The sequence below is a fragment of the Manis javanica genome, chromosome 14 (genome assembly GCF_040802235.1).
Source record: "Manis javanica isolate MJ-LG chromosome 14, MJ_LKY, whole genome shotgun sequence".
Classification (NCBI taxonomy): Eukaryota; Metazoa; Chordata; class Mammalia; order Pholidota; family Manidae; genus Manis; species Manis javanica.
Window position 1 is genome coordinate 56843928 of NC_133169.1, and position 17495 is coordinate 56861422.

Consider the following 17495-nt stretch of genomic DNA (forward strand, 5'->3'; position numbering starts at 1 on the left):
TCTTCGAGAAAATAAACAAAATAGATAAGCCTCTAGCCAGACTTATTAAGAGAAAAAGAGAGTCAACACACATCAACAGAATCAGAAATGAGAACAGAAAAATCATGACGAACCCTGCAGAAATACAAAGAATTACTAGAGAATACTATGAAAACCTATATGCTAAGAAGCTGGAAAACCTGGGAGAAATGGACAACTTCCTTGAAAAATACAACCTTCCAAGACGGACCCAGAAAGCAGCAGAAAATCTAAGCAGACCAATAATCAGCAATGAAATTGAACCGGTAATCAAAAAATTACCCAGGAACAAAACCCCCGGGCCAGATGGACTTACGCCGGAATTTTATCAGACACACAGAGACGACATAACACCCATTCTCCTTAAAATTTTCCAAAAAATAGAAGAGGAGGGAATACTCCCAAACTCATTCTATGAAGCCAACATCACCCTAATACCAAAACCAGGCAAACACCCCACCAAAAAAGAAAACTACAGACCAATATCCCTGATGAATGTAGATGCAAAAATACTCAACAAAATATTAGCAAACCAAATTAAAAAATACATCAACAGGATCATACACCACGACTAAGTGGGATTCATCCCAGGGATGCAAGGATGGTACAACATTCGAAAATCCATCAACATCATCCACCACATCAACAAAAAGAAAAACAAAAACCACATGATCATCTCCATAGGTGCTGAAAAAGCATTCGACAAAATTCAACAACCATTCTTGATAAAAACTCTCAACAAAATGGGCACAGAGGGCAAGTACCTCAACATAATAAAGGCCATATATGATAAACCCACAGCCAACATCATATTGAACAGCGAGTGGCTGAAACCTTTTCCTCTGAGATCGGGAACAAGAGAAGGATGCCCACTCTCCCCACTGTTATTCAACATAGTACTGGAGGTCCTAGCCACGGCAATCAGACAAAACAAAGAAATACAAGGAATCCAGATTGGTAAAGAAGAAGTCAAACTGTCACTATTTGCAGATGACATGATATTGTACATAAAAACCCCTAAAGACTCCACTGCAAAACTATTAGAACTAATATCAGAATTCAACAAAGTTGCAGGATACAAAATTAACACACAGAAATCTGTAGATTTCTTATACATTAACAATGAACTAATAGAAAGAGAAATCAGGAAAACAATTCCATTCACAATAGCATCAAAAACAATAAAATACGTAGGAATAAACCTAACCAAGGAAGTGAAAGACCTATACCCTGAAAACTACAAGACACTCTTTAGAGAAATGAAAGAGGTCACTAACAAATGGAAACTCATCCCATGCTCCTGGCTAGGAAGAATTAATATTGTCAAAGTGGCCATCCTGCCCAAAGCAATATACAGATTTGATGCAATCCCTGTCAAATTACCAGCAACATTCTTCAACGAACTGGAACAAATAATTCAAAAATTCATATAGAAACACCAAAGACTCCGAATAGCCAAAGGAATCCTGAGAAGGAAGAATAAAGCGGGGGGAATCTCGCTCCCCAAATTCAAGCTCTACTGCAAAGCCATAGTAATCAAGACAATTTGGTACTGGCACATGAACAGAGCCACCGACCAGTGGAACAGAATAGAGACTCCAGACATTAACCCAAACATATATGGCCAATTAATATACGATAAAGGAGCCATGGACATACAATGGGGAAATGACCGTCTCTTCAATGGCTGGTGCTGGCAAAACTGGACAGCTACATGTAAGAGAATGAAACTGGATCACTGTCTAACCCCATACACAAAAGTAAACTACAAATGGATCAAAGATGTGAATGTAAGTCATGAAACCATAAAACTCTTAGAAAAAAACATAGGCAAAAACCTCATGGACATAAACATGAGTGACTTCTTCATGAACATATCTCCCCAGGCAAGGGAAACAAAGGCAAAAATGAACAAGTGGAACTATATCAAGCTAAAAAGCTTCTGTACAGCAAAGGACACCATCAATAGAACAAAAAGGTATCCTACAGTATGGGAGAACATATTCATAAATGACAGATCCAATAAAGGATTGACATTCAAAATATATAAAGAGCTCATACACCTCAAGAAACAAAAAGCAAATAATCCAATTAAAAAATGGGCAGAGGAGCTGAACAGACAGTTCTCTAAAGAAGAAATCCAGATGGCCAACAGACACATGAAAAGATGCTCCACATCGCTAATCATCAGAGAAATGCAAATTAAAACCACAATGAGATATCACCTCACACGAGTAAGGTTCGCCACCATCCAAAAGACAAACAACAACAAATGTTGGCGAGGTTGTAGAGAAAGGGGAACCCTCTTACACTGCTGGTGGGAATGTAAATAAGTTCAATCATTGTGGAAAGCAGTATGGAAGTTCCTCAAAATGCTCAAAATAGAAATACCATTTGACCCAGGAATTCCACTTCTAGGCATTTACCCTAAGAATGCAGCACTCCAGTTGGAAAAAGACAGATGCACCCCTATGTTTATCGCTGCACTATGTACAATAGCCAAGATATGGAAGCAACCTAAATGTCCATTAGTAGATGAATGGATAAAGAAGATGTGGTACATATACAGAATGGAATATTATTCAGCCATAAGAAAAAAACAGATCCTACGATTCACAACAACATGGATGGAGCTAGAGGGTATTATGCTCAGTGAAATAAGCCAGGTGGAGAAAGACAAGTACCAAATGATTTCACTCATATATGGAGTATAAGAACAAAGGAAAACTGAAGGAACAAAACAGCAGCAGAATCACAGAACCCAAGAATGGACTAATAGTTACCAAAGGGAAAGGGACTGGGGAGGATGGGAGGGAAGGGAGCGATAGGGGTGGGGAAAAAGAAAGACGGCATTACGATTAGCATGTATAGTGCGTGGGGGGTACGGGGAGGGCTGTGCCACACAGAGAAGACAAGTAGTGATTTTACAGCATCTTACTACACAGCTGGACAGTGACTGTGAACGGGTATGTAGGGGGGAATTGGTGAAGGGGGGAGCCTAGTAAACATAATGTTCTTCATGTAATGGTAGATTAATGATACCAAAATTAAAAAAAAGAAAAAAGAAAAAAAAAGAAAATGTTTGAAAATAACTTGTCTCCATTTAACCCAAAATTCAGGTGACATTCCTGTTATACAAAAAACAAAATTCTGTTTCGTGAGATGACTAATTACTGTTACTACTGCTTTTCCCTGGAGCCCTTTGTCTCCCACTGTGTTTTTCCAAGAAAATATGTTGAAATATTTGCCTCTTCTCTCAATCACCACACTATTTCATACTTGGATGATAGTAGCATTAGTTTTCCAAATTCTTTTAATTAATAGCTTAAAATGGCTTAGGTAGCAATACCTTCAGGTAGTAGAAATGTTCTGTCCAGGTTGTAAGTTCAAATTTCCAGAATTACAATACTTAAAAAAAAAGGGAGAAGGGGAATAAGGGGCATTACAATTAGCACACATAACATGGGGTGGGGGGGGGCGGGCACAGGGAAGGCAGTGCAGCAGAGAGAAGACAAGTAGTGACTCTAAAGCATCTTACTACGCTGATGGACAGTGACTGTAATGGGGTATGTGGTGCGGACTTGATAATGAGGGGAATCTAGTAACCACAGTGTTGCTCATATGATTATATATTAATGATACCAGAGAAAAAATCAAATCAACACAATACAAAAAGAAATAAAAAATGTTTTTTAAAAAAAGTGTTGTGATACTTCTTTCTTATGACCCCTAAATCCAGTTTACACATTCAACAGCCTCTGAACTAGGCTTATCCAGACTGAGGCAATTCCAAAGTCAGTTTATTTTAAAATTAGGTATAAACAGTGACTCAGTAAATGCTAATAGCATTTTCATCACTTTTCCAACAAGGGCCTATAACTTTCTCTGTTTTCAAATAGAAGCAAGCATGTTCCAAAACAGAGGGTGGATACCACTTTTATTTGCCGCAATAGCTCTTACTGAAAGGTAAAAATATTTTAAGGCCACCGTAGACTTAACATCTTTGTATGAATAAAACATCAAATGAAAATCATGACACCTATATATTAATGCCACACTGCAAAGGGTTTCAGAAGTATGACCTATTCAAAATACTGGCTTAAGTTGGAGAAACCATATGCCAGGAAGCAAACTGAAATTCCAACATAAAGATCTGTTTCTAAATTCTGTTGCATGAGCATGAGGAGAGAGAGCGGTACATAACCGAGCTCTTGGAATACCAGTATGGCTTCCTGCTAATTATTTCAAATGTCACAAGTTGAGTACAGAAGGAGTTTAAATCAGGGCATGTTGCTCTGCCTTTGCAAGCAATAAAAGTTCTGCTTTTTAAAAAAATCAGTTTAGAACAAATCATTCTAAAAAATTAAATAGCAACACATTAAAACTTTCAAAACTTTTACAATATAAAAACGCACTGCTCACTCATACACACACGTGCACACACCCACCCCTATGTTGTCAATATAATAAATCTCTGCTTTCTATACATTTTTGCTGTACAATGAATATTGTTTTAAGAAGGAAGTTTTTCGATTCATATTGCTCTATACTTTTTTAAGTCTCTATTTAAATAAAAATCTACTGTATAAGAGCAATGTATCTGTTTGTATGTAAAAACATTAAATATACATGTATACGTATAAAATGAAACAACTCATTAGGGTAGATATTTTTCCCCACCTTATTTTATTCACTCTCCATTTAATTTTACAATCTATTGCTTTGTAATTTACATATAAATCTACATAAATTTGGAATTTAGCGATTTCAAAAATTTTTTTTAATTATGCTAAGCACAGTATTTTCTGGTATTACAATGTTTTTATGAATATTCCCCTAGAGCCTTGTGTATCTATAAGTATTTTGTAGAATATATTCTTAAAAGTGGAAATGGTTAGTCAATAATTTCAACACATGTTGCCAAATGTCTGTTTCAAAAGGATACACCAGTTTTTATGCCTTCGAAGAGTGAATAGCCTGTCCGTGTAGTGACATCCTCTCTAAGAACAGCTATTTTTTCTCATTTACCTTAGTACAACAGCCATTAAATTTTACATTGTTCAGCCTACAGATTTACCTATTACATTAGTTATCTGTTTAATCAAATGACCACCAAAAGAGATTACCAATAACATAAAAGAGAGGCAAACAAAGAAAACAGAAGAGAAAATGTACCAGGACAAGTAGAAATAAAGGTAACAGTCATATAGATGGAACCATTCTCATTGATACCTGCACTATATAAGTGCTTCCTCTTGGTAAAAATATTACGCCAAGGTGAAAGTTTTTACTGGAGATTTTTAAGGTGAACTGAAGATGTCAAGAAATTATTTATTATTTGGTTAATGCATTTAAGATAAATAATCTTATAAAGTATAGATTTATGAAAGGGATTCACAGGTCACAGTACTGACTGTTGCAGATCATGTGGCCATAAGAGACCCTATCTGGGTAAATGGGTAGGCTTATGGTGTAAGGGAAGTCAATGAGAAAGAAACATTACACTTCTCCCTTCTAGGTTTCAGACTTGAAGGAATAAAATACAGCTACTCAAACAATTCAGAATTTAGAATTAGTTAGACATCTTTTTACACAGAACTAACAGGATGGGAGGAGAGGAGAAGTGGGAAGATATGCTTAGATCACACGAATAACAACAAAAACCATTTTGATTCTATCAGTACAGTCCTGCTAAGTAGGCTAGACCACAGAGGAACCACAACTTGATAAACTCATCAATCATGATCAAATATATGAGTTTCTGCTTTGAAAATAATATTGCTAAATTCAAAAACAACAACAACATAAACCCCTAATTCATCACTCCCTTCTTGAAACAGTTTCTTCTCTTGGTGTCCTAGACATACTGTCTTAGGTTCTCTTTCTTCTTCAGTTTCTCACTTATTCACATTTACAGTGTCTTTGAGGTACACAGGCCTCTTTCCTTACCTATTTACAATTATTTCCAACTCTGGTTACTCCCGTTTCTGGTTATGAGAGGCTAAGATACTAACAGATGATGTGATTAACCTCCTTCTCTCCCACCTCCTCCAATAACGACCATAAAACCTGGACATACAACAAACAGTCCTGCCTCAAGATAATGAAGGGCGCATGGAAGCAGACAGACCCTAATGGCAAGTCCAAGCTTCCTGGGAGTAAAGATAGGAAGCTGTACAAAGTCAGCATATCTTCAGAGTTTCGCCTGAGGCTACCTGCAGTCTGCATGGTCAGGAGCAGTGGCAAAGGAACCACTCTGAATAGTCTAAAGTCACAATTATTATTGAAATTGGAAAAAGAAGAACAAATGAGGCCCAAAGTCAGCATAAGGAGGGACAAAATAAAGATCAGAGAAGAAATAAATAAAATTGAGAATAAGATAGAAAACATCTATGAAACTAAGAGCTGGTTCTTTGAGAAAATAAACAAAATAAATAAGCCTCTAGGCAGACTTATTAAGAGAAAAAGAGAATCAACACACATCAACAGAATCAGAAACGAGAAAGGAAAAATCATGACAGACCCCACAGAAATACAAAGAATTATTAGAGAATACTATGAAAACCTATATGCCAACAAGCTGGAAAAACCTAGAAGAAATGGACAACTTCCTAGAAAAATACAACCTTCCAAGACTGACCAAGGAAGAAACAGAAAATCTAAACAGACCAAATACCAGCAACGAAATTGAAGCAGTAATCAAAAAACTACCGAAGAGCAAAATTCCCAGATGGATTTACCTCGGATTTTATTGGACATACAGAGAAGACATAATACCCATTCTCCTTAAAGTGTTCCAAAAAATAGAAGAGGAGGGAATACTCCCAAACTCATTCAATGAAGCCAGCATCACCCTAATGCCAAAACCGGGCAAAGACCCCACAAAAAAAGAAAATTACAGACCAATATTCCTGATGAACATAGATGCAAAAATACTCAACAAAATGTTAGCAAACCAAATTCAAAAATACATCAACAGGATCATACACCATAACCAAGAGGGATCCATCTCAGGGATGCAAGGATGGTACAACATTCGAAAATCCATTAACATCATGCACCACATAAACAAAAAGAAGTACAAAAACCACATAATCATCTCCACAGATGCTGAAAAGGCATTCGACAAAATTCAACATCCATTCATGATAAAAACTCTCAACAAAATGAGTATACAGGGCAAGTACCACACATAATAAAGGCCATATACGATAAACCCACAGCCAACATCATACTTAACACCAAGAGGCTGAAAGCTTTTCCTCTAAGATTGGGAACAAGACAGGGATGCCCACTCTCCCCACTGTTATTCAACATAGTACTGGAGGTCCTAGCCACAGCAATTAGACAAAACAAAGAAATACAAGGAATCCAGATTAGTAAGGAATGAGTCAAACTGTCACTATTTGCACATGACATGATATTGTACATAAAAAACCCTAAAGACTCCACTCCCAAACTACTAGAACTGATATCGGAATAGAGCAAAGTTACAGGATACAAAATTAACACACTGAAATCTGTAGCTTTCCTGTACACTAACAATGAGCCAATAGAAAGAGAAATCAGGAAAACAATTCAATTCACAACTGCATCAAAAAAAAAAAAATACCTAGGAATAAACCTAACCAAAGAAGTGAAAGACCTATACCCTGAAAACTATAAGACACTCTTAAGAGAAATTACACTAACAAATGGAAACTCATCCCATGGTCATGGATAGGAAGACTTAATATTGTCAAAATGGACATCCTGCCTAAAGCAATCCAGATTCAATGCAATCCCTATCAAATTACCAACAACATTCTTCAATGAATTGGAACAAATAGTTCAAAAATTCATATGGAAACACCAAAGACCACAAATAGCCAAAGCAATCCTGAGAAGGAAGAATAAAGTGGGGGGGATCTCACTCCCCAACTTCAAACTCCACTACATAGCCACAGTAATCAAGACTTTGGTACTGGCACAAGAACAGACCCACACCAGTGGAAACAAAAAACTCGTGGGTAGTTTTTTGATTACTGCTTCAATTTCATTGCTGGTCTCCAGACATTAACCCAAACATATATGGTCAATTAATATATGATAAAGGAGCTATGGACATACAATGGGGAAATGACAGCCTCTTCAAACAGTTGGTGTTGGCAAAACTGGACAGCTACACTGTAAAGAGAATGAAACTGGATCAGTGTCTAACCCCATACACAAAAGTAAATTCAAAATCGATCAAGAACCTGAATGTAAGTCATGAAACCATAAAACTCTTAGAATAAAAAAACATAGGCAAAAATCTCTTGGACATCAACATGAACAACTTCTTCATGAACCTATCTCCCGGGGCAAGGGAAACAAAAGCTAAAATGAACAAGTGGGACTATATCAAGCTGAAAAGGACACCATCAATAGAAGAAAAAAGGCATCCTACAGTAGGGGAGAATATATTCATAAATGAACGATCTGATAAAGGGTTGACATCCAAAATATATAAAGAGCTCACGCAACTCAACAAACAAAAAGAAAATAATCCAATTAAAAAATGGTCAGAGGAGCTGAACAGACAGTTCTCCAAAGAAATTTCAGATGGCCAACAGACACATGAAAAGATGCTCCACATCACTAGTCATCAGAGAAATGCAAATTAAAACCGCAATGAGATATCACCTCACACCAGTAAGGATTGCCACCATCCAAAAGACAAACAACAACAAATGTTGGCGAGGTTGTAGAGGAAGGGAAACCCTCCTACACTGCTGGAGGGAATGCGAATTAATTCAACCATTGTGGAAAGCGTATGGAGGTTCCTCAAAAAAGCTCAAAATAGAAATACCATTTGACCCGGAATTCCACTTCTAGGAATTTACCCTAACAATACAGCTGCCTAGCTTGAAAAAGACAAATGCACCCCTATGTTTATCGCAGCACAATTTACAATAGCCAAGAAATGGAAGCAACCTATGTGTCCATCAGTAGATGAATGGATAAAGAAGATGTGGTACATATACACAATGGAATATTATTCAGCCACAAGAAGAAAACAAATCTTACCATTTGCAACAACAAGAATCAAGCTAGAGGGTATTATGCTCAGTGAAATAAGCCAGGTGGAGAAAGACAAGTACCAAATGATTTCACTCATATTTGGAGTATAAGAAATAAGAAAAAACTGAAGGAACAAAACAGCAGCAGAAACACAGAACTCAAGAATGGACTAATAGTTACCAAAGGGAAAGGGACTGGGGAGGATGGGTGGGAAGGGACGGGTAAGGGAGGGGGGAGAATGGGGGCATTAAGATTAGCACGTATAATGTGGGGGGAGGCACAGGAAGGGCTGTGCAACACAGAGAAGACAAGTAGTGATTCTACAGCATCTTACTACGCTGATGGACAGTGACTGTAATGGGGTTTGTTGGGAGGACTTGGTGAAGGGGGGAGTCTAGTAAACATAATGTTCCTCAGGTATCGGTAGTTAATGATAGCAAAAAAAAAAAGAATTCATTTCAGTGTGCCCTGACTATATTATGGAAGGTTATCAAACAATAAGAATAGCACTGGTTTACCAAATAAACTGTAATGCTACCTACTCTTCAAAATTAATATACATACATTACAATTGGTACACTAGCTGCTTCTGTCAAAAGATCTGTAATCAGAACAATCTACTACTAACTGATGAAAATTAACTTGACAAATGAAAATTCTTTACTAGGCACATGTAATACCAGGTTTACTAACTTTGAGACTAAACAAAATGCAAAGGAAGAACTGAGTTTCTATGTGTGCTTTCAAGCATATAGTCAGAACATGATTCTCAACTTTAAATCTTGGCAGAGAACCTTCTTGAATATTCTAAATTCCAAAAATTATCCAAAACTGAAATAGTTGGTCCTCTAATTTTAAAATTCTGTGATTTCTACAAAACAATTTGATTTCCTGATTTCACTGTTTTTTCTGTTAACCAAACATACCAGCTAAACATCCAAAGAATTTCTTCCTGGTACATTTCCTGGTTAAATGATTTATGTTTGGTATGTCATAATTAACATTATTCTTGTTTTTTTTTTTAAAGTAGAAATTAGTATTAGTTCAATATTAAAGGTCCTTCAATACTATTTAAACAGAATATTTAAAAATAGGCCAAGTTTTACAAAGGGAAGCCCAATTTAGTACTTGTAATGACACATGAGCACCATAAAAATCCTTCTCTTTCTCCAGATAGGAACAGTATCAAACTTTCCCTTTCTATATTCTCTCCACCCACAAAGACCCACATGCCCTCCCCCACAAAAATTTTTTCACCCTCCCACCAATGAAGGCTTCCCTAGAGTGAACAAAAAAAACAGTTAAACTAAAGGATGTTTACTATCACAGAAACTTGAGGAAGGAGAGTGCTAAAGCAGCCTGCATTTTTCAACCAATACCCAGAGAGCTACAGTCAGTCTTCTGACTTCTACTCTGGGTCTCTTTGGCTAGGAACACTGGGATGTCTAATACAGAAGAGGGCCTGGAGCTATACATCATGTTTGCTTTCCTACCTATAGCAAAGGTGTTTAAATTCCAAACTAGAGATAGGAATTCCTAAATATTAACACAATCTGTCTCTTACAAATTATCTCATTTTCCATTTCATTCAAATCACAGTTTGAACACTAATTATGGATAAACTACAACATGAATATTGTGTATATTAAAACACATATTATGTTATATGCACAGAAATATTAGAAAAATCTAGGTTCTAATTAACTGTAACTTTCATTTATTGTCTTTAATAAAATAGTTTTTATTCTAAAAACAAAAGTTGTCAACAGATAAGGACCACATTGCTCACATACTTTCATTCTAAAAACAGTAGTAAATTAATAAGGAGAAAGGAGTGAGGGAAGCATTCACTTAGTATATGTGAAATCTTCCCTAATTGCTCACCTGATAATGGTGGTGAAATATATAACCGAATTTTTAAAAAAGCTGAAGAAACTTTCAATAGAAATATTTTATTTGGACTTAAATCTAAATTATTAAATCTATTTTAAAACAGCAATTTTTAAATTATTGAAACAGGCTTCTTTATTATTCACCAATTCAGTCAGTATTTATCAAGTACTTTTTATGTGCCAAGCATTAGAATGGATATAACCTTCATTTTATGATAACTGACATTTTTAAGGGCTTCACATGTACTAAGAAATGAACTTAGACCACAGCACTTTATAATGTAACGACCTTACAAATAGGTACTACTTTAGCCCCATTTTACAGATAAGACAAAAACAGTGTAGAAGAACTTTCCCATGGATATGTAACTAACTATAAGGGACTAGGTTGGCAATTCAATCCACTAGTGACCTAATCACTCTTTTAGGGGCTTACAGTGAAACTGTGGAAGATATACACCACGTAAAACTGCTTAATAATATAATGAAGTGCAAATAAAGTGCTTTGAAAGCATAAGAAACATAGTTACTGCCTCCTAGAAGCTTTCATTCTAAGAATAAAGTCAAAGTAGTTTGATGCTACTTTAGTAAAGATGTATCTACTACTTAGGTATACTAATTGTATTAGTAATTGCATATTTTTAAGTCAAGAATCCATGAGAACTAGCATTCAATTTCCTTTCAATTAAAAACCTGTCAGACTATACAGAAAACAGGATCTTATCTCTCATAATATTTCAAAACAAAAATGGGTAAATAATCTGAAAACATGCAAAGGAAGGAATTACAAACACAGAACTCTCTTCAGAGAAGGCACAAAGTGCCAGGAGGCATAAAAGAATTCTTCAGGTGGGCCTGACAGAGTTAGATCTCATGTCCCTAACCTCAAGTAAAACTGGAGTTTAGAGATGTTTTTTTAATCTGCACATAACACCTACCATTACTGTCTATTACATTCCTATCAAAGAAAAAGAAGTCAAATCAGCATAGGTTAAAAACAAAATTCAAGGAGTAAACAACAGATTCTGCTTTGGGCAATTTCAAGAGAGAAATTTAAGAAGTATATAGTGTCTAAGAAACTGAGGGCAACAAAACTTAATTTGTAACAGAACTATCAACTTAATGTTAGAGAGTCAGGGATGGATTGGCTACAAAGGAAAAAGATGACTGCTCATCCTAAAACTACCACAAAATTACAGAAAACCGGATCTCTTCACAATACAAAAATAAATTTATTTTTACCTTATTACTGGAATACTTCCTGAGATCTAAAGGAAATCTGCAGTAAGCACGTCTATGGAAACAGACTTAAAATTCAGCAGGACTAACCAAGAAACTACAAGACAGTGTAAGACAACCATACAAACTTTGGCACATCAACTCACCGCTCCTTTAAAGTAACATGGAAGCATTCACCTAGGTTTTATATACACTTGGAGGAGTCATTAAGGTGTAAGGCTGTCATACTGTATACACTTAGTCGTTCACACCACTGCTTACATAGGTTCCGAACGTCTTGTTAGAAAAAGTTCTTAGAATTTACACTGGAGAAAACACACATATAATTTTAGGGGATGGCAGAGAATGCACTGTTACCATCCTATAATCTCGCAGAGGAAAACCCCTTTAGGATACTGTTTATTACCCCACTAAATAGCAAGAACTGCAGGCAATGTCTAACTACAACTAACTGTAGTTGCTCCCCGAGACCTGAGACTTCACTCTTCCCCTAAGTATTCACACTCAGTTAATATTTAGAATTAGAATCTCTAAAACTAAAGTGCCAACTAAGGTGTGCATGCATCACTCTATGGGGAGGTACAGAACTATATATAAAAGCAAAGAACTTGGTTGGGACAGATCTAAAAGCACAATTCAGGCACTAAATGCCTATACCATGTTCAAAAATGACTACTTTTTCTTCTGTTATTTATTTTGACTGACAACGACCACAAAGAAACTCAAAAGTAGAGAAGAAAACTTGGGGCATCTGGTAAGCTGTTTGTCTCACTTGTATATGTAAAGTCAAGTTTCATTTTTAATCACAACTAAGAGAGCTACACAAGTTGTAGCAAAAGTAATCAGCATTATAAATATGTTTAGATAAAGTGTATCATGGGCAATACTGACAGTTTGAAGTTACTATTAAAAAGTATAGTGGAGGCAGAAAATGCCACGATACTGGTAAGCAGTCAAAGCTTAGGGCCCTCTTCCTTCCAGTATCTGGGGAAGAATGAAAAACAAGTCACTATCAATAAAAGTTAACCTGAAATTATCACTACATAGCAAACAGGAGTTTTACTGAAAAACAGATTTCAGTAATTAATGTGAGCAATCTAAAATAATAAACATTTCCCAGGACTTCTAAACTGTTACATATGGAATTCACAGGATGGCACGAGTGAATTATTTGTGGGGAAAAAAAAGTTATTCCTCAGTGAACTGGAGGAAAAATAAATGAAAAGCTCTGTTTTCATTATATTTTTTACTCAGTGCTAGTTGTTGATAGCAAACCATCAGTAATTGTTTCAAGACACCTACTTTTCTTAAACTACCGAGATATATGACCTTAACTTACAATAAAGAAATGAAACCAATCCCAACTATTTCTAAACTCGACAATTTGAGTCTATCTAGTGGGGTAATCAAAAGCCTGTCACACACACGTTACACAACGATTTTTGGATAAATGACTTAGGCAAACCATCCCCGAGCAAGGACGTCAGACTAAACCTTTAAAAATCCTAAGAAACATTCTGAGTTCAGGCTCTGTGCAAGCACTTCAACGAACAGAACGTTTAAAGCTTCCTTCGCTCTCAAAGGCCAGGTCCACCCGGCGCTAGACGCGGGGACCTCTGCGGGGGACGCGGGCGCCCTCGTCGAGCTGACGAGGCGTTCTTGGCCTCCGCCCGTCATCTGGGCCGAGCCCGGCTGAGTCAGGGGCGCCGACCGGCCACGGGCGACGCGGGAGCCTCCCTCACTCACCGTTGAAGCGCTGGTCGCCGCCACTGCCCACGGAGAAGCAGCGGTCGCCGGGGTTCACAGCCCCGGTCAGCACCTGGTGCAGTTCATGTCCGCGCTTTAGTCCAGCAACGGACGCCGCGTCCGGCTCATGCCCGGGTTCGGCAGCCGCTTGCCTCCCTCGTTTTCTGAGGGGCGGCGTCCGCTCTTGGGTGGCAACGGCAGCGCCAGGCGCCAGGAGACAGAACCGCTCAGCCGGGGTCCGCAGCTCATTCCGAGGCCCGGAGAAGGAGGGTCCGCGCCCTGCCCTCGTCCGCGCCCCTGTCACAACCCGCGCGGGCCCAGGTGAAGCTCGCGGTCGATTCAGCGGCCGAAACCCCAGGGCGCCTCACTTGCAGGGCCGCGGCGTCCACACACTTGCGCCGGGCTCCGCGTGGCTACCGCCGGGAGAGCCCAAGTGGAGCAGGCATCACGCGCTCACCTTCCCCGCCTGCGCTCTGCCTTTCAGCGCCGGTGCGCACCGCCCCCACTGGCCTTCGCCTCCCACTAGGAGTCTCTAAAGCCATTCGCTCGCAATATCGCAAGATGTCTTCGCGGAAGAGGCGAACTGCGGTAAAGGGCTCCCTGTTTTACCACACTATACAACTCTGCTAGTGGGTATGAAAACGCCTGTTCCCCTCAGATTCTGGCCAATCCCGAGCTCCGGTCCAGTTAGGGCTCCGCCCACTTCTCAGGACAGGCCAATCTCTTTGAGGCTTGTGAGCCACTCCGTCCTTTTGAGTGTTGAACATGGGGAACCTGGTAGAAACGTAACAAGACCAGAATGAGGTAAGAGTAATCAAATTGTGCCTTAGAGCAGGGTTTGATCCGACAGAGGGTCCAAGAGCTTCGAAAGGAGAAAAGCATTATAAATGGAGTTGCAGTGGCCTCCGTCCTTGTAGAGACTACAAGTCCCAGCAAGCACCGCTCCCGCAGGCAGCCCGTGAGGGCTCCAGCTAACCAGCTTCTTAAAGCGTCTCTTTCCAGGTGCAGCACTTAACCGAATCGCACGAGCGTTTCCAACTCGCCAAGCAGGGTACTTTTGAACGGTTCAAACACTGGACAAGTATAAAATGAAATGTTTTCACCTAAGTTTGCCTTAACCTACATTTTGAAGTAGTGCGGCTAATGATACTGGAACCAAGTCCCGCGTTTTGAGCATTTGTTTTGGAGAAACCTAAGAATTCCAAAATGATCAGTGTCACAGTTAGCAATAGTAAGAATCAACTCTTAGTGTATTTTAACACAAGTTCACTATTATTATTGATAAGCATCTGTTTATATGTACTGTAAGTCTCTTAGGGACAGATTGTCCTAATTATGTAGCTGAAGTTGCCAGAAACTCAAATGGCCATAATATCTTTCCCACTGTTTTGGAAAGACAATGCCATTTTCTCAGTGCAGAAAATTTTGATTACTCTTCCTAGATCAAAAGGATCCATAGAGAAAGAGTTCTAGGTTGTAAATAGTGCTTTAATTAAAGCACATCTATCTGAACCAATAATTTATCTACTTCTGGTTCTTCAGATTCAAATTCTTAAGAACTAGAAGCAGATAAAAGAAGACTTTTGCTATGTATGAAAAGTTGCTTTTGCTGCATATGTTTCTGGAAAAAAATATCAACATTTGTTTTTCAAAAATGAAATTAAAAAATACAATTAGGATGGTATTTTTACATGTTTCTAACTTCCTATTATAGATAATGAAGTTTGGTGTCTAACATGGTACAAGTTTGCTGCAAGCATTTGAGATGACATCCTAAACCTGAAACTGAAATAGCTGCAGTTATTTAAGGAGAAAAGGTCTTACAATGTTATGTACTGTATTTGGTTCTATTTTATCAACAATAGTCACTAAGATAAACATTACAGATCAGACTCTTATTTTCAGACAATAGTAACATAAAATAGTAAGTTTTTCAAATGGAATTCTTACAGAGTCTTTTAAGTAATTGTTTTGAGAATTTTAAAAAGTATCTCTTTGCTCAAACTAAGTATATACAAATATATCTTAGATAAGGGAGACTGGTTATGAGAAATGACTGATGGGTGAAGGGTCAGGGTACTTAAGTTGCCTGTGGTTGTCTATCGCTCTACTTAAATATGAGGGCCTGTGGACAGAAAAGTGAGAGCATTTCACCATCTACAGTGTCTGCCTGGGACATTCTGCTACCTTGAAGAATCTTAAGATTTGGTTGAAATGATAGACCAAAAAGCAATATGGTAACTTCCAAATGACTGCTATAGAGGATAAAGCCACAGGGGCTCATAGGAGAAATAACATCTTAATTATTTTGCGGTGAATCTTTACTTTTAAAAGTAAAAATGTAGGACTCACCTCTGTGACTTTCCTTTCTCCTCTGACAACTGAGGCCTCTTTTCTCCATCTCTTACTTTGAGATCAACCCAACTGTAATTCCTTAACGGAAGCACACAGTAAATGAAAAAAAACCTGAGAGGTTAAGATTAGAGAAATGAAACCAATTTCTTTTAAATGACAACGGGTTTTTGAAAATCTTGTGAAACAGTTGATTCAAGTTACCACAGGGTGGTTTTTTCAAGCAAATGTCACAATGACTAGACTTTTCTGCAGTCACGGCTATCGTGGCTTGTCTGATCTAGTTACTTCTGGTATGTAATTGTATACACACTTACATGGTTCTGGGGGTAGCTCAGGATTCCCCATGAGACCAGGGGCAGGAACAATGTGCTGTATTGTCTCTGTGTTCTCCATGGCAGTATCTTATAACTTTATCATCCATGATCTCTTCTGATAAACCCAAAATTCTCATCTGCCCCCAAAATCTGTAAAGCCCCTTAGGAACAGGAGGCTCTCTGTCTTTCCCCACCACAGCCAGTCGAGGATCACAGCTTTTACAAAGTCTGTCTGGTTAAGGAGATTTAGTCAAACATTGAAATATGTACTATTAAAGCCATAGGCAATTTTTTTGCTTTCCGAATATAAAACATAAAATATAACATTGTATATTAAATATCCTTTATCAGTCACAATGCTACCTCACGTTCTGCTAACGCCCCTTTTCTCCTCTTCATCTCCATTCCGCTTATTGAGTTAAGCTTGTGACACGTCTTCAGTTGTTTAGAAACTTGCTATGTTATTGAAAGATTTTAGGTCCCTGGATTAAGAGAGATCAGTATTTGTATCTGATCAATAGAAGGCTCAGTGCCCAAATACATAATCTGATAAAATAAAATGACAGTAGTAGTGAAAAACAATTTCATAGGTAGAAACTATTGTTTTAGATTTCTTTCTTTTTTATTAGGTGCTTAGTTTGTAGTGTTCGCATTCCAGTCTTCCCAAGACAAAAATGCCAGCAGCTTTCGTCACTGGGTTTCACCCTTAACACCTCAAATACATCTTTTAAATCTGATCAAGCCCAGTTTAAAAAAAAAATTAAAAGGCTGTATCTGATTTCTAACACCTAAAAAAATTACACAGGCTTTTTAGCATGGGTGTGAAAAATGAAGAGTCCACAGAAAACTTTAGAGGTCAGGCAATAAACAATGTGGAAACTTGATCTAC

At 37.9% G+C, this 17495-nt stretch overlaps 1 protein-coding gene across 7 annotated transcripts in view; it reads right to left on the reverse strand.

Moving 5' to 3' along the window:
* The window catches only part of PRRC1 (proline rich coiled-coil 1), a 91117-nt gene extending 76406 nt beyond the window's left edge, over positions 1-14711 (reverse strand). For 2 of the 7 annotated variants that reach the window (XM_073221647.1, XM_073221646.1), the window contains exon 1: positions 13938-14693. The gene's annotated coding sequence lies outside the window, so the exon portion shown is untranslated. Of the gene's footprint in view, positions 1-13937 lie in introns of all 7 variants that reach the window. The other 5 variants (XM_073221649.1, XM_073221650.1, XM_073221648.1 and 2 more) reach the window with 5 other exon arrangements.
* Between the last annotated feature and the right edge of the window lie 2784 nt (positions 14712-17495).